The sequence below is a fragment of the Ornithorhynchus anatinus genome, chromosome 4 (assembly GCF_004115215.2).
Source record: "Ornithorhynchus anatinus isolate Pmale09 chromosome 4, mOrnAna1.pri.v4, whole genome shotgun sequence".
Lineage (NCBI taxonomy): Eukaryota > Metazoa > Chordata > Mammalia > Monotremata > Ornithorhynchidae > Ornithorhynchus > Ornithorhynchus anatinus.
The window spans coordinates 96,542,521-96,568,083 of NC_041731.1; the positions used below are offsets into that span (position 1 = coordinate 96,542,521).

Sequence of the window (25,563 nt, forward strand, 5' to 3'; positions counted from 1 at the left end):
CGGTCTGTTAGTCATGAAGGAGAGAGTTTCAGGCAAGAGGAGGGCTTGAGTCAGAGATCCGTGTTGGGAGAGAGGAGAGCAAGAGTCAGTAGGTTAGCCTGAGAAGAATAATGATTGCAAGCTGGGGTGTAGTGGGAGAAGAGAGTGGTTAGGTAGGAGGGAGAGGGCTGATTGAGTTCCATAAAGCCACTGGTGCGGAAATTCTCCTTTAGGTGGAGAGGAATGGACAACCCCTGGAATTTTCTGAGGAGTGGGACGAGGTGTGCAGGATGAGTCGATCAATCAGCTGAGCGCTTATTCTGTTCAGAACACCATACGAGGCAGTTGGGAAAGTACAACTGATTATTATTTTCTAATAATGTTGTTTTCAAAGATCAGAATTGTAGGTTTCTAAATATCTGTTTGGGAGCAGACTGACTTCTTAAAAAAACAAAACAAAATACCTCTTCACCTTCCTGGCCTAAATGTTTGCTCTTCCGTGATGAATTTTTGTGCCCCCCGCTTTCTGCTGCCTACCATTCCCAATAAATGAACGTTAGAGTTTATTCCTATGCTTTTGCAAGTGAAAATCTCCCTTTGTTACTGTTAGACAGATCTTGGTTAGAAGTCCTTGTTGCAGAGGTAGATGAGGGGTTTTCCATCTAGATTTCTCAACTCATCTTTCCGTTAGTTTCTAGACTGTTCTCCTCCTCTAGACTGTAAACTCCCTGTGGGACGGTAAGATGTCTGTCAACTCTGTTGTATTGTCCTCTCCCAAGCACGTAGTACAGTGCTCTACACATAGTAAGCACTCAATAAATATGTTTGATTATTTGATTGTAGGACGGCCAGAGCCTTGTTGGTGCAGTTCTTTCAGAGGAAGCTGCTTGGCTCAGTGGAAAGGGTGCGGGCCTGGGAATCGGGGGACCTGGGTTCTAATCCTGACTCCACCACCTACCTGCTGTGTGACCATGGCAAATCACTGAATTTCTCTTTGCCTTAGTTCCCTCACTGCAAAATGGGGATTTGAGACTTGTTCTCCCTCTTACTTAATAATAATAATGGCATGTGTTAAGCTGTTACTATGTGCCAACCACTGTTCTAAGTGCTGGGGGGGTACAAGGTAATCAGGTTGTCCACATGGGGCTCACAGTCTTAATCCCCATTTTGCAGATGAGGGAACTGAGGCACAGAGAAGTGAAGTGACTTGCCCAAAGTCACACAGCGGAGAAGCGGTGGAGCTGGGATTAGAACCCATGACCTCTGACTCCCAAGCCCGGGCTCTTTCCACTGAGCCACACCGCTTCTTACTTAAACTGGGAGCCTCAAGTGGGACCAAGGTGCTCTTATATCTACCCCAGTGCTTAGTACAGTGCTTGGCACATATAGTAAGCTCTAAGCAAACACCAAAGTTCCCCTCTAGACTCTAAGCTCCTTGTGGGCAGGGGACATGTCTGCCAACTCTGCAATAGCATATTTTCCCAAGTGCTTAGTACAGTGCTCTGCACACAGCGCTCAGTATATACGACTGATTTTTCCCATTCTTCCTGGGAGTTGAGGAATGGGGGTAGAATAGTTGGCCTGACTGAATTCCTTTGTATAGTCCATCTCAGTGGTGTTAGACCTCTTTCCGTAGTGGGTAATCTGTCCACTTGAGTATTGTATTTTGGTAGCAGAATGGTTAGGGAAACTCCCTCAGCTGCTTACATTGACTTAACCTCTTTCCCCATCTTTGGTCAGAAAAGTTCAGATCTAGAACCTTTAGTTAGTACCCTTCCTCTGCCTTAAAATTCCCCTTCCGCCCCCCTAACATCTTTTTGGCTGGCCTCGAGTTTGGGGGTGGGGGAATGAAGAGAAAAGAGGAAACAGATTTTGATCTAAAGAAGAGTGTAAGAGTGTGCAGAGTTGGCTGTTTTCAAAGAAGGATCATTTAGCCCATCCAAATATGTTATAAATTATCCTTAGTACTTCTGGCTGCTTGCCCACATTTGCGGCAACAAATATCTAAGTTCAGATTCCTTTATCCCAGAAATGCGTCTTTAATTCTGAACTTGTGTGGGGAGAGGGGGAGGAATCTGCATGGGAGGGAAGGGAACGCAGTTCATATATGAAGGCTTGCTGACTATAGTAGTTCTTAGGCAGCAGTAATCACTCATTTATATATATATTCCTTACTCTGCGGGATTGAAGAATTTTTGTTCTAGCTCTTTCAGAAACAGCAGCAGAAGAAAATTCTTGACGTTCAATTGTGCAGTACTGTTGTTTATTCTGAAAATAGATCCAAACAGTCTGCTGAAGGAAAACATTTCAAGTAATGACAGCGGGATGTTCTTGTATTTACTATGTTTTACAAAATGAACCTCCTTCTTCTTAATGGTATTTCTTAAGTATTGCTATGTTCCAGGCACTGTAGTAAGTGCTGGGATAGGTACAAAGCTCATCGGGTTGGGCATAATCCGTGTCCCACGTGGGGCTCACAGTTTTAATCTCCATTTTGCCAATGAAGCACAGGGAAGTTAAGTGCCTTGCCCAAGGCAACACAGCAGAACCCGAATCTTCTGACTCATTCATTCATTCAATAGTATTTATTGAGCGCTTACTATGTGCAGAGCACTGTACTAAGCGCTTGGGATGAACAAGTCGGCAACAGATAGAGACAGTCCCTGCCGTTTGACGGGCTTACAGTCTAATCGGGGGAGACGGACAGACAAGAACAATGGCAATAAACAGCGTCAAGGGGAAGAACATCTCGTAAAAACAATGGCAACTAAATAGAATCAAGGCGATGTACAATTCATTAACAAAATAAATAGGGTAATGAAAATATATACACTCCCAGGCATGGGCTTCTCTGTTCCTCATGAAGCCCCTGAAGATGAATCATCTGTCACTGAGGCAGAAAACAAATAAATAATAGTGAAAATGGTGGTATTTGTTAAGCACTTACTATGTGCCAGGAACTGTCTAAGTGCTGGGGTGGATACGAACAAATCAGGTTGGACACGTTCCCTGGCCCAGAGTCTTAATTCCCATTTTACAGTCGAGGTAACGGAGACCCAAAAGGTGAAGTGACTTGCCCAAGGTCGCATAGCAGACAAGTGGTGGAGCTGGGATTAAAACCCAAGGCCTTGTGATTCCCAGGCTCGAGCTCTATCCAACAAGCCAAGCTGCTTCCGTACTGGGGATTGATCACTAAAGATGGGGCTAGGGAAGGGATTTAAATATATTTCACAATCCCTCATAGAACAATGGCTTTTGCATTTACAGTAAGTTAGATTTAAGGGAGAATTAAAAACTTTCTTCCTTTGAGAGTTTCAAGGTCTGGGAATAGGCTAACAAAAAAATGTGAATGACTTTTTTTCACGAAGAACTTTGAGAATAAGATAGCTACCTTTCTGTCTAGGATAATAATAATAATAATGTTGGTATTTGTTAAGCGCTTACTATGTGCCAAGCACTGTTCTAAGCGCTGGGGTAGATACAAGGGAATTAGGTTGTCCCACGTGGGGCTCACAGTCTTCATCCCCATTTTACAGATGAGGTAACTGAGGCACAGAGAAGTTAAGTCACTTAATAATAATAATAATGTTGGCATTTGTTAAGTGCTTACTATGTGCAGAGCACTGTTCTAAGCGCTGGGGGCGATACAGGGTCATCGGGTTGTCCCACGTGAGGCTCACAGTGAATCCCCATTTTACAGATGAGGTAACTGAGGCACAGAGAAGTTAAGTGACTTGCCCACGGTCACACAGCTGACAAGTGGCAGAGCCGGGAGTCGAACCCATGACCTATGACTCCGAAGCCCAGGCTCTTTCCACTGAGCCACGCTGCTTCCCCTTGCCCACAGTCACACAGCTGACAAGTGGCGGAGCCGGGATTCGAACCCACGATCTCTGACTCCCAAGCCCGGGCTCTATCCATTGAGCCATGCTGCTTCTGGGGTTATAGGATGGTTAGGCTCAGTTTTGCTTGGGGTAAGGGAAAAGAGCTAGATGACCTGTGGAATTGTTTTAAAGTCCTGCGATTCTGCAATAGTAAATAATAAAAATATAGACATTTCACTCATATATGAGGAAAAAAATCCATAATTCTAGGACTTGGAACTGAGAGGAGAAAAGTGTAACTTATTTGTAGGAATGAGAATTACAAAGACCAGGAAAGGAAAATAAGCTCCTTGACGACGGGGAATATGTTTACCAACTCTACCGTAGTCTTCCAAGCACTTAGTACGGTACTCTGTCCATAGTAAGCACTCAATAAATACCATTGAGTGAGCAGCCAGCTCTTAGAAGAGACTCATCCTCTGATTTGGATCCTAGATTTCTCTTGACCAGGGGAACTCTTCTTCTGAGAGAGCTCCAGAAGGATCAACTCCTTCAACTGGACAGAAGCCAGTGAGAGATTGAACTGTTGTGCAGCTAAGGGAATGATATCCAAGAGTGGTTTGTTGATGTATGGTGTGTGGCGGTTTGTCATCTGGGTCCAGAGGTAGATTGTTGTTGGAGTGAAGAAGTCGACGGTTGAGGAACATTCATTCATTCATTCAATAGTATTTATTGAGCGCTTACTATGTGCAGAGCACTGTACGAAGCGCTTGGAATGAACAAGTCGGCAACAGATAGAGACGGTCCCTGCCGTTTGACGGGCTCACGGTCTGATCGGGGGAGACGGACAGACGAGACCGATGGCGATGAATAGAGTCGAGGGGAAGAACATCTTGTAAAAACCGATGGCGACTAAATAGAATCGAGGCGATGTACATTTCATTAACAAAATAAATAGGGTAATGAAAATATAGACAGTTGAGCGGATGGGCACGGTGCTGAGGGGATGGGAAGGGAGAGGGGGAGGAGCAGAGGGAGATGGGGGGGGAAAGAGGGTTAAGCTGCGGAGAGGTGAAGGGGGGGTGGTAGAGGGAGTAGAGGGAGAAGGGGAGCTCAGTCTCGGAAGGCCTCTTGGAGGAGGTGAGTTTTAAGTAGGGTTTTGAAGAGGGGAAGAGAATGAGTTTGGCGGAGGTGAGGAGGGAGGGCATTCCGGGACCGCGGGAGGACGTGGCCCAGGAACATGAGAGAAGCAGCGTGGCTCAGTGGAAAGAGCCCGGGCTTGGGAGTCAGAGGTCATGGGTTTGAATCCCAGCTCTGCCACTTGTCAGTTGTGTAACTGTGGGCAAGTCACTTAACCTCTCGGTGCCTCAGTTACCTCACCTGTAAAATGGGGATTAACTGTGAGCCTCACGTGGGACAACCTGATGACCCTGTATCTACCCCAGCGCTTAGAACAGTGCTCTGCACATACTAAGTGCTTAACAAACACCAACATCATTATTATTATTATTATTATTATTAACTAAGGATGATCCTAAACAGGAGGTCTCTGAGGACTAATTTTAGTTGCCGGCAGAAGTCCAAAGTTCAGCACCTCTTCAGGAGAGCTAGCTGGGATGCTGCCAGCTTCTGGCATGAAACCTGTTCAGATAGAGCTCCAGACTTTCAGTGTGCGGAGTGAAGTAATGGAGCAGAGCAAAGGGGTTTAGATACATGGGCATCTTTGGGGGACAGAAAAAAAGCCATCACCACCCGAACCAAAACTGCAGAATGGAGAAGATTGTAGAGGATTGTGAACATTGAGAATCAGTCAGCTGAGTGCTTCCTGTGTGCAGAGCACTGGACTCTAAGCTCGTTGTGGAAAGGCAAAATGCCTACGGAACTCTCTTATATTGTACTCTCCCAATCACTTAGTACAGTGTGTACAGTACGGGAAAGAGTACGGGCTTGGGAGTCAGAGGTCATGGGTTTGAATCCCAGTTCTGCCACTTGTCAGCTGTGTGACTGTGGGCAAGTCACTTTACTTCTCTGTGCCTCAGTTACCTCATCTGTAAAATGGGGATGAAGACTGTGATCCCCATGTGGGACAACCTGATTACCCTGTATCTACCCCAGCGCTTAGAACGGTACTCTGCACATAGTAAGCGCTCAACAAATACCAACATTATTATTATTATTACAGTGCTCTGCACACAGGAAGCACTCAGCTGACTGATTCTCAGTGTTCAAAATCCTCTACAATCTTTTCCATTCTGCAGTTTTGGTCCAGGTGGTCACTCAATAAATGTGATTGATTGATTTCTAAGTTCTTGAGAAAGTATAATACAACAGAGTCCGTAGAAGCTCTCCCTGCCCACCAGGAGCTCACAGTCCACAGGGGGAAGGAGACATTGAAATAAATTACAGATAAGAAAAATACTAGTGTATACGGATATTTACGTAAGAGATAAGGGTATTTACATAAGAATAAGATAACTGCTGGCAAATGAGGTTAACACATGCCCAGTGTGAAACAACCTTTAGAATTCCTTAGGTGGTTGGAGGGCAAGAGAGTCCTGGGAGAGTCTGGAGGGGAATTTGGGATAATTTTTGTATCAGGAATCTAAGGTAATAGAGAAGCACAAATTAGAAGTTGAGAAATAGGCAAAAAGCAAAGCCAAAATAGCCAAATACTTCCACAGTGACACTAGAAGCCTAAAATATAAACTAGATTAATTAGAATTCTTGGCAGTTAGAAGGAACCTAGATATAACTGGTTTCTGAAACTTGATGAAGGAAAAATAACCAATACTGTTAGGCTAAAAACGCTAGAGAAAAGACAAGATGGACAATCATATGAGACACGGTTTATGAGGGTCACCATAGTGAAGAAAAATTACCAAGTTAAGTCCTGTGAAATTCCTTTGGATAGAAACTTAAAAGACGAATAAAGTCAGTCGAACTGAACTAAAGACTCTAATCAGGATAAAGAAGATGAAAGAGTTTGTTGGAAGAGATGTGGGAAGCCACTAAAGTGGAATTGGGAGTCACGGTAGGAGATTTCACTTATCCCCTCATCGGTTGGCTTAACCACTCATCAGGATGAAGAAGGAGAGGTAACATTTTTGGTAGGATTAGTGGCTTTTCTGAAAGAACTAATACTAAGTCCCCCAAAGAGAGATAATGCGCTGGATTTAATTGAGTAGTGGATATGACCTGGTGGCGAGTCATTCTGTAATAATGATCCCAGTGGGAGAGAAGGCAAAAAACACCCCTCCGACGGAACATATTAAATTTTGCTAAAGAGAATTATAGTAGAATGTGATCTTTGGTTAAGAAAAAGCCGAAAGGAGTAGTGAATAAACAGTCTCTGAGCAGCCTGGAGGCTAGTTTAAAAATATTTCAGAAGCCCAGGTAAAATGGGTGCCTCCGTACAAAACAACAATATGGGATCAAACAGAAACCCTCAGGGCCAACTAACAAAGCGAAAAGAGATTGTCAGAGGAAAGAGCAGGCCTTTAAATAATGGAAATCAAACCTGAGTGAGATGAAAAGGAAAGCCCTTAAAGGAGAGCAGGGCAAGTGGAAACAGGAAATCAGGTAGGCCAAAAGCGGGTAGAACACTGTGTAAGATATGCCAAAGCAATTAATATAACGTTTTACAAATCTATCAAGAGCAGACAAATATGTAGAGAATCAACAGGGCCCTTAAGTGCACACTGTCAAAAGGTATATTTAAGGATGAAAGAGAAACAGCTGAGCAATTTGATGAATTAGCCCAGTCTTTTCTAAGATATTAGGAAACCTCCTTTGTGAGCGGATAAATTTAGGTATTGGATGCAACTGTAGTAAGGACATAGGATTATTTAAACTGAATTGATAAGTTAATTATCAATCACCCACGAGGGCTTGATGGAATCCACTCATCAGGGTTGAAGGAAATCAAAATCTCCTGGCTAGTATGTTTAACACATCATTACAAATGGCTGCAATATCAGAGGATTGGTAGGTCTCCAGCAAAACTCTCGTCTACACGGAGTTGACCCCAAGAATTAGACAGTGGTAATTTTTTTTTAAATGGTATTTAAGTGCTTACTACGTACCGGGCAGGTACTAAGCTCTGGGGTAGATACAAGTTAATCAAGTTGGACAAACTCCATGTCCCACGTGGAGCTCACAGGCTCAATCTGCATTTTGCAGATGAGGTAACTGAGGGACAGAGAAGTTAAGTGACTTGCCCAAGGTCACACAGCAGTTAAGTGGCAGAGCCAGGATTAGAACCCAGGTCCTTCTGTCTCCCAGGCCCGGGCTCTGTCCACTAAGCCACGCTGCTTCTCTACAGTTCTCTTCAGTTCATGAATTGTAGGTTCATGATACATTTTGAGGAGGGAAAAGAGAGATGCTAGAAGATTGTTCCTCCAAACATCTTTTGGTAGCACTCTCAAAACTAGAATTCTCAGCGGGTTGGACCCAGCAGACATTTCCTATATTACTATGTAACACATACACACCTACAGATGCTATTTTCATGAACAAAAGGTGTGTTATAATATAGAGCAGCCATAAGAAATTGTTCTTAAAAATCATTAGGTGATAATTCTATGTCCCCTAAATTGGTTTTGTTTTCACTCACCTTTATCATCTTCTCCCAGTTACCCATACACACCTCTTTATTTTGCTCGCTGCGGCTCCTCTGTTAGAGGATGATGGAGGATATGTGGCAGGGAATGTGTCACTTTGTTATCCTGCACTTTCCCAATGCCTACTACAGTTTGACACAAAAACGTGTGCTCTATAAATGCTACTTCTACTATGTGATCGGGCCTAGAAAATGTCGTTGATTTGTTTTTAGAATGATAGGTGCAGCCTGATTTGCCTTCGTATAGTCCTTAATTTCAGTAGGAGCCTTAGAAATGGAGAGGTCATATTTGGCCCCATCATTGTGAATTTTGACACAATTAGTCCATCATTGGTATTGAGCGCTTACTGGGTGCGGAACACTATACTGAACACTTGTTGTTGTTGTTGTCGTCTTATGCTGTCGAGTCGTGTCCGACCCATAGCGACGCCATGGACACGTCTCCCTGAACGCCCCACCTCCATCTGCAGTCGTTCTGGTAGCGGATCCATAGAGTTTCATTGGTAAAAATGTGGAAGTGGTTTACCATCGCCTCCTTCCACGAGGTAAACTCTAGTCTCCTCCCTCGACTCTCTCCCATGCCGCTGCTGCCCAGCACAGGAGAGTTTCGACTTGTGGTAGATTGCCTTCCACTCGCTAGCCACTGGCCAAGCTAGAAATGGGATGGGTAGACCTCTGCTTGACTCTCCCTCCCATAGTCGAGACTGGTATAGTGCCGGAAACTCTCCAGGTGCGACCCTGAGAGGTGAATGAACACTTGGGAGACTACAATACAACAGAGTTGTAGACACGTTCCCTGTCCACAGGGAGTTTACAGTCTTGAAGGAGAAGCAGTTATCCTTAAAACCATTCTAACAATGGATATGTCAACTATCATCCCCAGCCTTTTCCTCTACATCCAATGCTAATTCAGTTGTATCTTAATCTTCCAAGTGCTTAGTACAGTGCTCTGCACACAGTGCTCAATATTTTCCGTTGAATGATTGAGAGCTGCTGGAGCACTGAATTCCTACATCTCTCCCAATCTCCACCCTAATGAATTATAGGCGAAGAGTTGAGAGGGGACGACAGCAGAGGGAAAGATTGAGGAACTGAAACTTCTCTGTTTGCACCAGGTCAAATTTTGCTACTGTTAGTCTCTTGTATTTTTCCATTCAACTGAAGCACAGATTATGGAGGAGAAACATTGCCTTTGGTAAGAGCGGATCACTAGGAGTCAAGAGGCCTGAGTTTGAATCCCAGACAATCTATTAGTGGTATTTAATGAGCGCCATTTTGTCCAGGGCCCTGCCCAAAATGCTTGGGAGAGTACAACACGGTAGCGTTGGTAGACACAATACGAATGAATATTTTTAGTGGTCTATTGAGACACACAGCTTTCAACAGGCTATCATTACTCTCCCAACCATTTCATATACCTCTCAGCACACCATAAAGGCCATTGACTGATTATTATTACAGCGTGAATTGTATGATAGTAATATGATAGTCTCCTACTACAGCCCAGCCTGCACATTTCGCTCCTCTAGTGCCAGCTTGCTCACTGTATCCCGATATCATGTATCTCACCGGCGACCTCTCTCCCATGTCTTTCTATTGGCCTGGAACTCCCTTCTCTCTCTATATGGCATTATATTAAGGTCACACCTCCTCCAAGAGGCCTTCCCTGGTCAAGCCCTCTTTTCCCTGGCTTCCTCTCTCTCTTTTGCATCGTCCACGCGCTTGGATCTGTTCATTCCACCCTCAGCCTCAGAGAATGCATGAATATATATAAATTGCATATCTATACATTAGATCAGTTACCTTAGCTGTAAAATGGGGTTTAAGACTGTGAGCCCCATGTGGGACAGGGACTGTGTTCAATCTGATTAGCTTGTATCTCTCCCAGCCTAGAAGAGAGCTTGATACATAGTAAGTGCTTAACAAATACCATCATCATCGGCATAATGTAAATTATTTATTTGTATTAATGTTGATCTCTCCATCTAGACTTTTAGCTCTTTGAGAGCAGGGAACTTGCCTACCGATTCTTTTGTACCCAATAAGTGCTCAATAAATACCATTGATTGATTGATGCGATAAGCTCCTTTTACGTTCATTTCTCTCCGTGCTCTCCTGGTTTCCGCTCTTCTTTGTTGAAGCACCCTGAGATAGGGCAGACTTTCTGTTGCCTTGCTTGTGAAAATGATTTATGATTTATGAAAATCAGATTTATGCATGGCAGTATTTGGGGAAAATAGTTAAGAGTAAGTAAAAGAATGTGCACAGCCCCATAGGTAGAAGATTGCTAGTGTATCACCAAGGCACTTGCTATTGTAATGATAATGGTGGTATTTGTTAAGCGCTTACTATATGCTAAGCAGTATTCTAAGCGTTGGAGTAGATACAAACTAATCAGATTGGACACAGTCCCTGTCCCACCTGGGGCTCACGGTCATAATCTTCATTTTGCAGGTGAGATAGCTGAGGCACAGAGAAGGGAAGTGACTTTCCCAAGGTCATACAGCAGAGCAGGGATTAGAATCTAAGTCCTTCTGACTCTCAGGCCCGGGCTCTATCCACTACACTATTTCATTGTGGGAAGGGAACATGTCTACCAACTCTGTCGTATTTTATTTTCCCAAATGTTTAATATAGTACTGTGCCCAAAGTAAGCGCTGAGGAAACATGATTGATTGATTGATCTGTGCACAGTATATTGTGGTTGGTATCATCTGGCCCTTCCTCCAGCAGCTTCACTGCAAACGAACAGGAAGCAGGAGAAAGACTCTCTGGCAACAGCAGACAGCAAAAGAGCATAAACAACTCCAGAGATCAGATTTTACTTTTCAAATAAGCAGTCAAAAACAAAGGGGAGCAAATGTTATCTTTTTCCATCATTTAAAAATCAACTCCTTGTGCTCTTCTGACTTGAAAAGCCGAATGTCTGCATCCACTCCTGCTAGCTTGAAGGGTTTCACCCATGGGAGTGTTTCCTAAAGCTGCGAACAATGAGAGCGACACCAAAGATTCATTTCCAGTAAAAAAAAAAAAACACAAAAACTTTCATTAGCTGCAGGAATGGAAATGTTCTTATTTGTAGTTGTTCAGTTTTCACTTGTGACCTTCCTTTTGAGGACCATTGTCTATTCCTGATCCTGTAGCGCTTTGGGGGAATTGAAAAGCTGTTGATGGGAAATCCCCCATATTTTTTGAAACAGCTTTTAGAGAAGGAGTTTTTGTGAGTCTGTTTATTTTGATGTTGGAGGAGGAGCTGCTCGAAGAATTGCCAGGGGCCCAGCCCCAGTGGGAGAGGGGAGGTTTTTGCAAAGGGAGGGACAGTTCTGAGGTCATGGGAAGAAGGGTGCGTTAGCTGATTCCGACTCATCGGGGTGGAGATGGGCAGATTTCCCCAGATGGAAGGCAGCCTGCATGGGCAAAGAGGACAGTGAACCTCCTCTCCCATTACTCAGGGCTGGAGCATTCTCCCCCGGGGTCATTCTCATCAGGAAATCACGTCGGAAAAAAAGAGATGACTAGGAAAAGTCGCTCCGGGAACAACTAGTCACTCTGGGAAGGAGAGCGGGAGCCTTTACCAATCAATCAGTCATATTTGTTGAGCACTTACTGTGTGCGGAGCACTGTGCTAAAAGCTTGGGAGAGTACACTATAACAGAGTTGTTAGACACATTCCCTGTCTACAGAAGGTTTACCACTGTTTCGATCAGTCAGTCAGTCATATTGCCTGAGCGCTGTGTGCAGGGCACTGTTCTAAATGCTTGGGATGTCTTTATACCTTTGTGTGTCTTGGCATTTACTTAATTTTGCCAAGAATATATGTCTGAATTTGCCAAGTGAACTAGATCCAAGCATATAGAAAGTTGTTCTTCCTCCTCTAAATCAGTGACCCATTTAGGGCAGGAGGACAGGCAGTCGACCGTGACTTTCCCTTCTGTCCTTTAAAGAACTTTTGAATCTCACTTTCTCAGAGAATCCTTCCTGAACTGTGCCAAGAAGGCTCCCGAGCCTTCAGCTCTAGTCTGTGAAATCCCTTTAATCTGTGAGGTGCTCCTCTAGTTCATTCATTCAGTGAGCGCTTATTGTGTGCAAACCACTGTACTAAACTCTTGGGAGAGTACAATATAATAAAATGACACATTCCCTGTCCGCAAGGAGCTTACAGTACAGAGGGGGAGACAGGCATTAATATAAATAGATTACAGATATGTACATAAATGCTGTTGGGCTGGAATAATCTGTTACCTCCTTGTGGGCAGGGATTGTATCTATGTCCTTTTTGCATTTTAATCTCTCAAGTGGTTAGTGTAGTGGTCTACCCGCAGAAACTGCTTAATGAATATCATTGATTAGCTCCAAAATCACCTCTGGCCTAGTGGATAAAACTCCGGCTTGGGAGTCGGGAGGACCTGGATTCTAATCTCGGTTTTGCCGCTCACCTGCTGTGTGACCTTGGACAAGTCACTTTACTTCTCTGGGCCTCAGTTCCCTCATCTGTAAAATGGGGATGTAGATTGTGATCCCCATGTCGGACAGGGACTGAGTTCCACCTGATTATCTTCTATCTATCCCAGTGCTTAGAACAGTGCTTGACACACAGTAAGCGCTGAACAGTACTATTATTATTAATAATTTCCCTCACCTGTGGTGTGGCTTGGGCTGATCCACCTCTGCATATTCTTACTGTGGTGTACTCTGTCTCTGAGATAATAATAATAATTATGGTATTTGATCCATTTGTGAGGGCAAGACTCAAATTGAGGTGCACTGGAAAGAATTGCAAAGAAGCCTTGACTGTGAGAGAAAGAAGAGTGTGTTTTACAAAGTGACCCTAACAGTCCAAGTAGTTCTGGTGGGCACTGTTAGCCGGCTACAGTCGGGACTGGGTTGATGGGAACTAATCTAAGATAAGTCACAGCAAGTGAAGTCAAGCGAATTAAGGGACGACTTGTGTGGGATCCTAAGGCTGAAGAGATCCAAGACTCTGTAGACCGAAACCAAACCAACAATATCTACACAGCCCCTGAGGGATGCTCCGCTGTGCCCCATGTTCATCTACCCTGCCACTGACCTCTTTCCCACGTCCTCCCTTTGACCTGGAATTCCCTCCCCCTCCATAAATGCCAGCCTACCACTCTCGCCACTTCCAAAGCCTTACGAAGGTCACATCTCCTCCAAGAGGCCTTCCCTGATTAAGACCCCTTTTCCCTGACTCTCTTTCTCTCTTCTGAGTCGTCTCTGCACCTGGATCTGTGATCTTTGGGCATTTGATATTCGCTCTGCTTTCCAGCCCACAGCACTTATTGTACGTATGTTTAAATTATGTATTACACAGTCCTTGTATTAATGTCGGTCTCCCTCTCTAGACTGTAAGCTTGTTGTGGGCAGGGAATGTGTCTATCAATTCTTTTGTACTCTCTCAAACCCTTAGCACAGTGCTCTGTACCTAGTAAACACTCAATATAATTAATTGATTGATATATGGTTCTAGAAGTACATTGCCTTCAAATCACAGGAGTGTGTAGATGACTCAGAGAGAGTGTAGATGCACAGAAGGCATCCGAAATAGATGGCATTATCACTTCAGTAAGCAATAGTCTCTCATCTCCCCAACTCTACGGAATAATAATAATTACGGTACTTGTTAAGCACTTAATATGTGCTAAGCACTGTTCTATGCGGTGGGGTAGCGACAAGTTAATCAGGTTGGATGTAGTCTCTATCCCGCATGGGGTTCATAGCCTTAATACCCATTTTAGAGATGAGGGAACTGAGGCATGAAGAAGTTAAGTGACTTGCCTGAGGTCACACAGCAGACACGGTGGAGCCAGGATGAGAACCTAGGTCCTTCTGACTCCCCGGCCGGTGCTCTATCCACTAAACCACACTGCTTCTCTACAACTGCCGCTTCAGTACTTCCATATCATAGAAGCACTCAAGTATTCACACACCCATGTAGCACATATGAACATGTCTTTAAATGGTACTACATCTTCTTCACAATCAGCCACTCAATCAGGAGTATTTATTGAGCACTTACTGTTTGATGAGCACTGTGTTAAGTGCTTGGGAGAGTCCAGTAGATGGAGTTGGGAGCTCACACTCTAGACAAGCATTAAAATAAATAAGACTAGGTACAAAAGTGCTTTGGGGTTGAGGGTGGAGTGAATATCAGATGCTTAAAGGGCAAAGATCCAAGTGCATAAACAATTCATTCAATCGTATTTATTGAGCACTTACTATATGCAGAGCACTGTACTAAACACTTGGAGTGTACAATTAGGCAACAGATAGACACAATCCCTGCCCAACTCTGGGCTCACAGTCTAAACGGGAGATGCAGAAGGGAGAGGCAGTAGAGGAACAGTTAGTTGTAATCTATCTGATCCTGTAATAGATTTTAATTTGTTTCCCCCACCAAATTTTATTCTCCTCGAGGGCAGGAGTGATGTCTACAAGCTCACTGTGGACAGGGAAAGTGTCTACCAACTCTTGTTGTACTCACCCAAGTGCTTAGTACAGTGCTCTGCCCATTAGTAAGCATTCAATAAATTATAATGATTATGATTCTTTTGAACTCTTCCAAGCACTGAGTTCAAGCACAGAGTAAGTGCTCAATAAATGCTCTCGATTGATTCCCAACATGGGAAGCTCTAGCCTGTGCTCCAAAGCTTAATAATACCACTGTTGCTGTTAATCATAAAGAATGGTAAAGCTATCAAATTTGTTGTCTTATCTTCAGGGAAGAAGAGGTACCATTTAGGTGCCTGTAGTGGTTTTTTGTAATATATGGGGCAATAAAAATTGTTGGGGGTTTTGGAGAGGTCATCATTATCACCAGCTCTAAGAAGAAATAAAGCAGTGGTATTTATTAAGCACTTACTTTATGCAGAACAGTTCTTGAGAGAGGACAAGAGAATTAGTTATGTTCCCTGCCCACAGGAAACTTGCACTGTAGAGGGGGAGACAGACATTAATATAAACAATTTATAATATGCAATTTAAAGATATGTACATGACTTCTGTGGGGTTGGGGATGAGATGAATATCAAATGTCCAAAGGTTACAGATCCAAGTGCATAGATGAAATGTGAGAAAACTGTCTTTTGTGGGATCTCATTGCTCGCTATTGCTGGCGAGGAACTTGCCAAAATTCTCCTGGGAAGCTACTGATGAACCTCCCAAGTAGGACTTAAATGGGATATTTCTGACAAGATGAGACAATTTCCAAGGCAATCTCCATTGAAACCAATTTCATGAAAATCCCCATCTATTAGAGTTGTTTAGAGACTGATTTTCAGGGTGTACGGTTAGTAGCTTTGACATTCACATAATGCATGCTACATTCACGATCTTACAACCGTAAATACTTCTAGGGCTTTATTTTTCTTTGACCACCAAGCTGCCATTCAAGTTAATTGAACGTATTCATGAGTATTGGGTACGACTAAATGTCTATAGTAAAAATACGATGTATTGTACTCTCCCAAGCTCTTAGTACAGTGTTCTGCACATAGTATGAGTCAACAAATATCATTGATTGATAAAAAGGGCTGAGGCTGTATTGTGGGCAGTTGATATTTCTGCTCCAGTTAGCTTGGTACTGCGAGAACTTTCTGTTTTTCTCTGTCTCATCAGAATTTCCTCCCATTATGCAAGTTTTATCCTCCGTGAAAAGCAGCGTGGCCTACTGGAAAGAGCATGGGCCTGGGAGACAGAGGACCAGGGTTCTAATCCTGCCTCTGCCAAATGCTTGCTGTATGACCTTGGGCAAGTCACCTCACTTCTCTGTGCCTCAGTTTCCTGAACTGTAAATGTAAGGGCGTTTAATACCTGTTCTCCCTCTTACTTAGACTATGAGCCCCATGCTGGACAAGGACTGTGTCTGACCTAATTCACTTGCACCTATCTCAGCTCTTAGAACAGTGTTTGACACATGGTAAGGGCTTAATAAATACCATAGAAAAAGGCAATGTGTATTGTTATGTGATGTGCACTCAGGAAGCTTTTATTGCCATTGTTCTTTTATTGCCGTTGTTCTTGTCTGTGTCTCCCCCGATTAGACTGTAAGCCCGTCAAACGGCAGGGACTGTCTCTATCTGTTGCCGACTTGTTCATTCCAAGCGCTTAGTACAGTGCTCTGCACATAGTAAGTGCTCAATAAATACGATTGAATGAATGAATGAATGAATGAATGAATGAATGAAGCTGTAGCTTGTGTATTGAGAAAATGAGGCAGCTTTTCCTTTTTCAAGGTGACCATCCCCATTTTAATAAACTTCCTGGACCTCCATGAAACCTCTGTCACATTTCTCTGAATCTCAAGAGGGCTGTATTATTCAGTGCCTTGGCAAACGTGTTAAGAATGACAATGACTGTCATCTTGGAAAAATTTAGAAGTCATTGGGTTTTATCGCTTTGTTTCAGTTTTACACATATTCCAGGTCTTATTTGAGGTCTTATATGACTCTCGGGTTGTTTAAAGTGAGGCATGTCATCTCCACCTGTTACTCCTGTTACTTCAAAGTATTCGTAGTACGTGGGAGCAGCATGGCTTAGTGGAAAGAGCAAAGGCTTGGGAGTCACAGGTCGTGAAAACTTATCAGCAGTTTGACTTTGGGCTTACCTTCTCTGCGCCTCAGTTACCTCATCTGTAAAATGGGGATTAGGACTGGTTTCCCCATGGGGCAGGGACAGTGTCCAAACTAATAACCTTGTATCTGCCCCAGTGCTTAGAACAGTGCCTGTCACATAGGAAGCAATTAACAAATACCATTCAAAAAAAAAGCTTATGAATGCACTCAATTCATGCTCCTGTAATTCTGGACAGTAAACCCCTGTCCCCCCTTCATTGTTTCCTTCAACTTTCCTCTTATTGGATAAGTTCTGGAAAATGCCAACTGATAGGGGCGTCCTTTCATATACTGTGATATGGAGGCAAAAGATTAGCACTGTTAAGAAATCATCTGCCTTGGGGATCAGAGCTGAAAATGACAGATCAGATCAGCTTACAATTCTGAAGCCACAGGCAGGGCCAACCAGTGGGAGTTGATCCATATCAAGCTCTAGGGACAGTTTTTAACATGTTGGGCAGAAATTTTCAAGCTCAGACCACATTTTGATGACTACAAGATGTTCTTCCCTAGGAGCCTGCTGTGGAGTTTTAGAAGTGGTAAAAGTGGAAGTTGGGTTTGTGAGGCAAACTCGGCCTGAGCAAACTGGAACCCCCACTCAGCTGATAAGTGACAATGTCCCCATCGACTGACTTGGGCAATACGGGCTGAACGATCGATCGTCTATCAAAGCAGAATATGCTCTAGACTTGTGTGGTTGGCCGAGCAGATCAGCCGTGACGATCACGGTGGTTGGTGCCTGTTAAACTGGCTTAGAGAAAGGCATCGTAGGAGCGTAAAGTAATGCATTTGGATTCTCGTTGATGTCATCCAGAGCATTGACAACTGCGTTTGTAATACTCCCCTCATTGTGGCCCTGACTCTTATAGGACCTTCAGAATTTTTCTATATTTGAAATTGATCAGTGCCAAAGTTTCCAAATCAAAGTGTACATTTTGGAGATGAGGTTAATCAATCCATCACATTTATTGAGCCCTTATGGTGTGCAGAGCGCTGTACTAAGCGCTTGGGAGACTACAAGACCATAGAGTTGGTAGTCAGCTGCCTCTTTCACTTTATTAAGCTTTCTGGCTCATTGTTTCATTTTTGAATGTTAAGTACTTTTACTTGGATCGTTCTTCTCAAAGTTGCCGTTACCTTTAAAGTAAGTACTTTTTTTTTTTAAACCTTTGGATTTGTGAAAGGAACATAAACCAATGAGCATCTGCAAATGAGCGGTCAAGAAAGTTGTCTTGGAATATTTAACCTACACAGGCAGAGGCTGCTTATGCACACACACAGATTATACGTTCAGTGACCCAAGGGTCTAAATTTTCTTTTCCGGTTTCCACCTTTCTTCCTTAGGCTGAATGGAATTTTACCACTTAAAAACCTTCTCTGTTTTGAATTCACACATACTTTAGCGTGTCCTGTTTCTTCATGATCTTTGTGGATTTGATCCGTAATATTGCTATATTCACTGAGCCCTCTGGTTTGTCCTTGTCATTGTCCTTCTTTGCCTATTTCTTATTCCCTAAATAGAGAGCTCAGGTCTGGATATTCCACAGACCCCCTTTGCTCCGTTTTTTGGGTAGTTTTCTTAATGTGCTTGCATACCTGGGTCTATTGTCTTCCAGTTCATCTTCACTACGATCTAGCCGGCTGTCTTCCATTTTGTATTGCTGCTCTTGGTTTTTCTCTAATTAAATCTCGTGCTATTACATTTTACTGAACTCAGAGAACTCTCTAGATCTGCTTCCAGGCCTTTCCCAGCAACTTTCTGTCTTTCATTAAGTCTCTGCTCACTTCTTTTGGGAACAGCTAAGATTTTAATAAACAGCTAGTGCTCCCCTCTAATTAGGTATAAAAGTAGTAAATGGTACTGGGCCCAATGTTTATCATTTGGACAGCCGAACCCAATTTGAAGTTGTGTTATTTTGAATGAACTACCCTCAGTATCTAAGTGGCAACCCCTACCCAATTATTAACGTACCAAACTGTATTGGTTTTAATTAATTTGACTGCTCCGAATCACTGAGGAAATTTGAGCCAATCCCCTCCAACTAGCCAATAAACAAACTTTTAAACTTATTTTTTTGCTCAGCGAACACTTGAAGGTACTCGTCCCTGTATGGTAATTTGTTCTTGTTTAATGTGGCTTTTTCCTTTGTTTACTCTGGACTCAAGTCTTTGTAGCTTGTTTTCTAAGTCAGCCCAAAGGTTGCCGGTCACTCGATTTGGCAGTCTTTTCGAGCTTTACCCACCAGAAATCCAGAGGAAGTTGTGTGTCGGCCAGAAGAGTCTGTTTGTTTAGAGCATGGTGTGCAGCAGAAGCAACCCATTTATGAGTGCGGTCTTAAAGAGACAGGAATAAGATTTTTACTTTTGAGGGTGGCTATTATGTGGTTTCTGTTACTTTTGCCTTCCGTTGGGGCTAATGAACCCCAAACACATGGTGAGTTAAAGCAAAACTTAATTACACGAAGCTCTTAAAATTCTGGCGGGGAAACCTCACGAGTATCTATAAACTGACTAGAAATTTTTTTTTTTTAATGGCATTTGTTAAGCGGTTATTGTGTGCCAGGCACAGTATTAAGCACAGGGGTAGAGACCCGATAATTAGGTTGGACACAGTCCATGTCCCACATGGGGCTTACGGTCGTAATCCCAATTTTACAGATGAGTAGCTGAGGCACTAAGAAGTTAATTGACTTGCCCAAAGTCACACGGCAGACCAATGGCAGAGCCGGGATTAGAACCCAGGTCCTTCTGACTCCCAAGTCCATGCTGCATCCACTATGGCATGCTGCTACTTGTTTAAAATTTAAACTTTAAAGGAGGAAGGTTCAAGTATTTTTTGTAGGATTTTAAAATGGTTAAGTTTCAAAATGCAGATATTTACCATAATTTTCTAATCATTTTGTAAGCGTTTGGAATAGGAATGTTTCTTTATATTTTCCTCTAGGTGCAGGATTGGATTTGGTAAATGCAATAGGCTGGATTCCCTCAAGGCCCCTTCAATCTCTCTAAGCCTAGGATTGATTATATGTATTGTGCTTCCTTCTGGCAACACTCTAATTCTATTGCAAAATCCTTGTATTTTGTTCTTCTAGTACCTTTTACCTGAGAACCTCTTATTTCTTACACATTATCTCTTTAATCCTCCCGGCCATCTGGTGAGGTAAGCAGGTATTAGTCTGCCTGTTTTGAAGACAGAGAAGCTGGTGCCCAGTGAGTTTAAGTCATTTTTCCAGTAACTCCCAGTGAGTCATTGGCTGAAGCAGAAGCAAGGTGTGTAATGGCGTCTAACCTTGTGTAGAAGTGTTTTTGTTGTTGTTGCTGTTTCATTAATGGTATTTGTTAAATGCTTGCTGTGTGTCATGCACTGTACTAAATGCTGGCGTAGATACAAGATCATCAGGTTGGACACAGTCCGTGTCCAGTGTGAGGCTCACAGCCTTGATTCCCATTTTCAGATGAAATATCAGAGGCATACGGAAGTTAAATAATAATAATCATGTTGGTATTTGGTAAGCGCTTACTATGTGCAGAGCACTGTTCTAAGTGCTGGGGGAGATACAGGGTAATCAGGTTATCCCACATGAGGCTCACAGTTAATCCTCATTTTACAGATGAGGTAACTGAGGCACAGAGAAGTTAAGTGACTTGCCCACAGTCACACAGCTGCCAAGTGGCGGAGCTGGGATTCGAACCCATGACCTCTGACTTCCAAGCCAGGGCTCTTAAGGTCACCCAGTAGACGAGTGGCAGAGCCAAGATTAGGACGCAGGTCCTTTTGATTCCCAGGCCTGCACTCACCCACTAGGCCACGCCACTTCTGCCTCATTTATAAGCGCTTAACAAATGCAGCGTGGCTCAGGGGAAAAAGTCCAGGCTCGGGAGTCACAAGTCATGAGTTCGAATCCCTGCTCTGACACTTGTCAGCTGTGTGACTGTGGGCCAGTCACTTCACTTCTCTGGGCCTCAGTTACCTCATCTGTAAAATGGGGATGAAGACTGTGAGCCTCATGGGGGACAACCTGATGACCCTGTATCTACCCCAGCGCTTAGAACGGTGCTCTGCACATAGTAAGCACTTAACAAATACCAACATTATTATGCAGCTATTATTATTTTTTTCTTATGTGATGGAGTGCCTTGATCCCTCAATCTGGGAGTAGAAATTGGGAAGCAGAGACTAGGCCTGAGCTGTTCATTTGCATTTCTTCCATTGCTTAGCACCACGCTCAGCCCACGGTCGATACTTAACTTCATCCAGTCATACCTACTGAGAGCTTATTGTGTGCAAAGCACTGTATTAAACGCTTGGGAGAGTACAGTATAACAATAAACCGACACATTCTCAGCCCACACGAGCTTGCAATCTAGTCAACCAGTCAGAAATTTTCTCTTCTAAAAGTCGTCTCCTTCCTGTGACAAAGACCCTTATCAATCCATCTCAGAGGATTGTTCGTGACTCATTCCTTGACCGGGTAGGGACTACCTTAAGTATAAGGTCTCCCTCGGTTAGAGGTTTGAAGCAATGACCCTGCTTTCTTCTTTCAAGTTGGCAGAAGAGTGGCTCAGGTCCCCAAGTAGATATTATTGCTCTTGTTTCTTATACTCACTGTGTTACGTTCAGCTTTGAATACTTTTATTTAAAAAAAAGAAAAACAATTGCGTTGCCCCAAACGCTGGGATTTGCCACTGCAGGTGGTGGTCCATTCTCCTCTGCATTGGGTACGGGAGGTGCCTCGTTTCTTCCCAGTTTAAACCTTTTGGGGAGGGAAGAGACAAGGAGGGAGAGGGGAGGGAGGTTACAGAGAAGAGAGAGGGGGTGACGCGTTCCGACTTCTGCTTGAGTTGGCTGTCTGTAGGGTTGTGACTTTAGATTTGTCATTGGCAGGAGATTTGTTTACACTGTGAACCCCTGTAGAACAGGGAATGTGTCCAACCTAATTATCTTGTATGTCTCGCAACACTTAGTACAGTGCTTGGCACATAGCAAGTGCTTAATAAATACCATTTTTATTATTCAATCAATCGAGCATATTTATTGAGCGCTTACTGGTTCCAGAGCACTGTACTAAACACTTGGTAGAATGCAACATAACAGAGTTGGTAGACATGTTCCTTGCCCACAACAAGCTTAGAATCTACAGGGCGAGACAGATGTTGATATGAACAACAATATTTAGTTTTTTAAAAGCATCTGTGGTTCACTGGTAGAATTTTTGCTTGTCACACTAGAAGCTCAGGTTCGATTTCTGGCCAGTTACGATTTACTGGAGAAGCAACATGACCTAATGGATAGAGCACGGGCCTGGGATTCAGAAGGACATGAGTTCTAATGCTGACTGAGCCATTTGTCTGTTGTGTGACCTTGGGCAAGTCACTTCTCTTCTCCATACCTCAGTCCCCTCATCTGTAAGATGGAGATCAAGATGGTGAGCTCCATGTGAGACAGGGACCGTGACCAGCCTGATTATCTTGTATCTGCCCCAGTGCTTAGTAGAGTACCTAACACACGGTAAGCACTTAACAAATATCACTATTATTAAATACCACTATTATTAAAATTAAAAATGTATTAGGAGATGTGTTCCTCAAGAGGAATGGCTGTCCCGGCTTTCTGTCTACTTCTAGGTGTTTTCCAATTCCTTAGGGAATCACATCTGGATAAAGAACAGGAGGGTTTGCTACTGTGGCCCAGGCCCCCATCTCTTTTAAGACAGCGTGTAGGGCATGGGAGAAATGGAGGGGAATGTGTCTAGGGTAAGGGAAGTGAGGCCATAGGGAAGCATAGAAGAGGAACGTCAAAGTGAAGAAAAGAGTAGAAGGTATTGATTTTTTCAGCTACAACCTGGACTCTGGTTCGGTGGATATTTTGGATTCTTTTCAATAATTCATTTGGGATATTTGCACTCTTTTCAAGTGCCTTGAGAAGCAGCATGGCCTAGTGGATAGAGCGTGGGCCTGGGAGTCAGAAGGACCTGGGTTCTAATTCTGACTATGCCCTTTGCTCTGTGGCCTTAGTTGAATCACTTCACTTCTCTGTAAAATCATCTGAGCCCCACGTGGGACAGTGACTGTGCCCGAACTGATTGGTTATATGTACCTCAGAGCTTAGCACATACTAAGTGTTTAACAAATACCATTAAAAAAAAGTTTTGACTGTGTTGCTTATTGGCCCCAGAGAGATCCTTACAATGATCGACCTAATATTGCGAAAGTCCTCTGAGCAAGATGACCTTTAGCAAAATGAACAATTCATTTCCTCCCACCAGCTCCTCCCACTCTTGGCTTCTCTTGGTCCTTTGAGAAATACCCGCTTAGGAATTAGAACCAAAAGGCCAACCAGGGTATTTGGATGTTTTGGGGTAAGGATAACTCACCTGGAAATCAAGGGGAATCAAAGACTTTCTCCAGAGCATGTCTGACAGATGTGTGAGGGGGACATTTAATTGCTTCCCTCATTTGTTCTCCAGGATGACTCAAATTTGGAAATCTTCCAAAACCCAAAGGAACCAGAGAGTTTAATTTCGAGTGAATAGGCCCATCTGGTGGGGCGGGGACAGGGGCAGAAAAGAATTACCTTCAGCCTAGAGGAATCGTCTCTGGATGACAACTCTTTCCTCATAAGTTGTGCATATCCTCGGAGTTTTCATCTAATGCAGGTGATTAGAGAGTCCTACTTCATAGTGCTGGGTAATTTAGTTTCTGTTGAGGCCAGTATCCCTCAGAGACTCTTAACACAAGCCATTTGTTGTGCTTGGTGTATCCGCTGAACACACATGACAGTATTTGCTTTTAGTGTTGAAATAACCTTTATGAAGTTCCCTCCCTTCCATCACTTTTTGAATGGAATTGAAAGTGCCTCGATAGTACTGATGGTTAGTAATAATCAAAACAATATTAACTGTGGTATTTGTTAAGCACTTACCATGTGCCAGGCACTGGACTAAGTGATGTGGATACAGGCAAATAATAATAATGTTGGTATTTGTTAAGCGCTTACTATGTGCCGAGCACTGTTCTAAGCGCTGGGGTAGACACGGCAATCAGGTGGTCCCACGTGGGGCTCACAGTCTTCATCCCCATTTTACAGATGAGGTAACTGAGGCACCAAAAAGTGAAGTGACTTGCCCAAAGTCACACAGCTGACAAGTGGCCGAGCCTGGATTCGAACCCATGACCCCTCACTCCGAAGCCCGTGCTCTTTCCACTGAGCCACGCTGCTTATCCAAAGAGGGTTGAATGCAGTCCTGGTCCCACTTGGGGCTTTCAGTCTTAATCCCCATTTTGCAGATGAGATAACTGAGCTACAGAGAAGTGAATTGATTTGCCCAAGGCCACACAGCAGAGAAGTGGTGGGGTGGGATTGGAACCCTTGACCTTCTGGCTCCCAGGCCAGTGGTCTCTCCTATACATCATGCTACTTCTCCATTGAGAATCATAATGAACCACTAAACTTAACTCTTGTGGAAAAGTTACCACTGAAAGGAGCTTTGGCACCGGATTTTTAATAGAATTAAGAGCTGGTTTCTCGGCAACCAGGAGTTGCGATTCAAAAGTCTTCAAATCGATCTAAACTCAGAGAAACGTTTCTGAAGCTAAGTTATCTATATGTATGCGCTTAAGGGTATGGATCTTCCCAAGGGTATTTAGTCCATATTGAGGATATGGTCTGCTGAGCACACGATGTATTTGTTTTTATTTAATGCTGAAATGACCTTTATGGGGTTACCTCCCTTCCATCACTTTTTGAATGGAATTGAAAGTGCTTTGGTAATACTAACGGTGATTACACTGAGAATTTCAATGAAACTGCTAAACTTAACTGTTGTGAAAAAGATACTGTTGAAAGAAGTTTTGGCACTGGATTTTTAATAGAATTAAGAGCTGTTTCCTTTGCAGTTGGAAGGAGTTCCAATTCAGAAACCTTCAAAATGACCTAAACTCAGAGAAACGTTTCTGATGCTAAATTATCTTTAAGGAATCACTCAAGGGTATGGATCTTCCCAAGGGTATTTAGGAAAATTGTCAGTATCATTGAGGATTAAGGTCCGCCTAACACACAGGGTGGTGTTTGTTTTTAGTTAATGCCGAAATAACCTTTGTGAGGTTCTCTCCCTTCCATCATTTTTTGAATGGAATTGAAAGTGCCTTGATAATACTAATGGTGATTACATTGAGAATCTCAGTGAGACCGCTAAACTTTACTGTTGTCAGAAAGATGCTGTTAAAAGGAGTTTTGGCACTGGTTTTTTAATAGAATTAAGAGCTGGTTCCTTTGCAGTTGGAAGGAGTTCCAGTTCAAAAACCTTCAAATTGATCTAAACTCAGGGAAACGTTTCTGATATTAAATTATCTTTATAGATGCACTTAAGTGTAAGGATCTTCCCAAGGGTATTTAGGAAGACAGTCCACATCGTTGAGGATCAAGGTCTGCCAAACACACGTGATGATATTTGTTTTTAGTTAGTGCTGAAATAACCTTTTTGACGTCCTCTCCCTTCCCTCACTTTTTGAA

The 25,563-nt window shown here is 43.3% G+C and overlaps 1 protein-coding gene and 1 non-coding gene across 3 annotated transcripts in view; one reads left to right on the forward strand and one right to left on the reverse strand.

Moving 5' to 3' along the window:
* The window catches only part of TGFBR3 (transforming growth factor beta receptor 3), a 264,695-nt gene that overhangs the window by 104,213 nt on the left and 134,919 nt on the right, over positions 1-25,563 (forward strand). The gene's annotated exons all lie outside the window — the stretch shown is intronic.
* Positions 9,032-9,169, reverse strand: LOC114811831. The gene has a single exon (XR_003759527.1). It is a non-coding gene; the product is annotated as a small nucleolar RNA SNORA7 (small nucleolar RNA).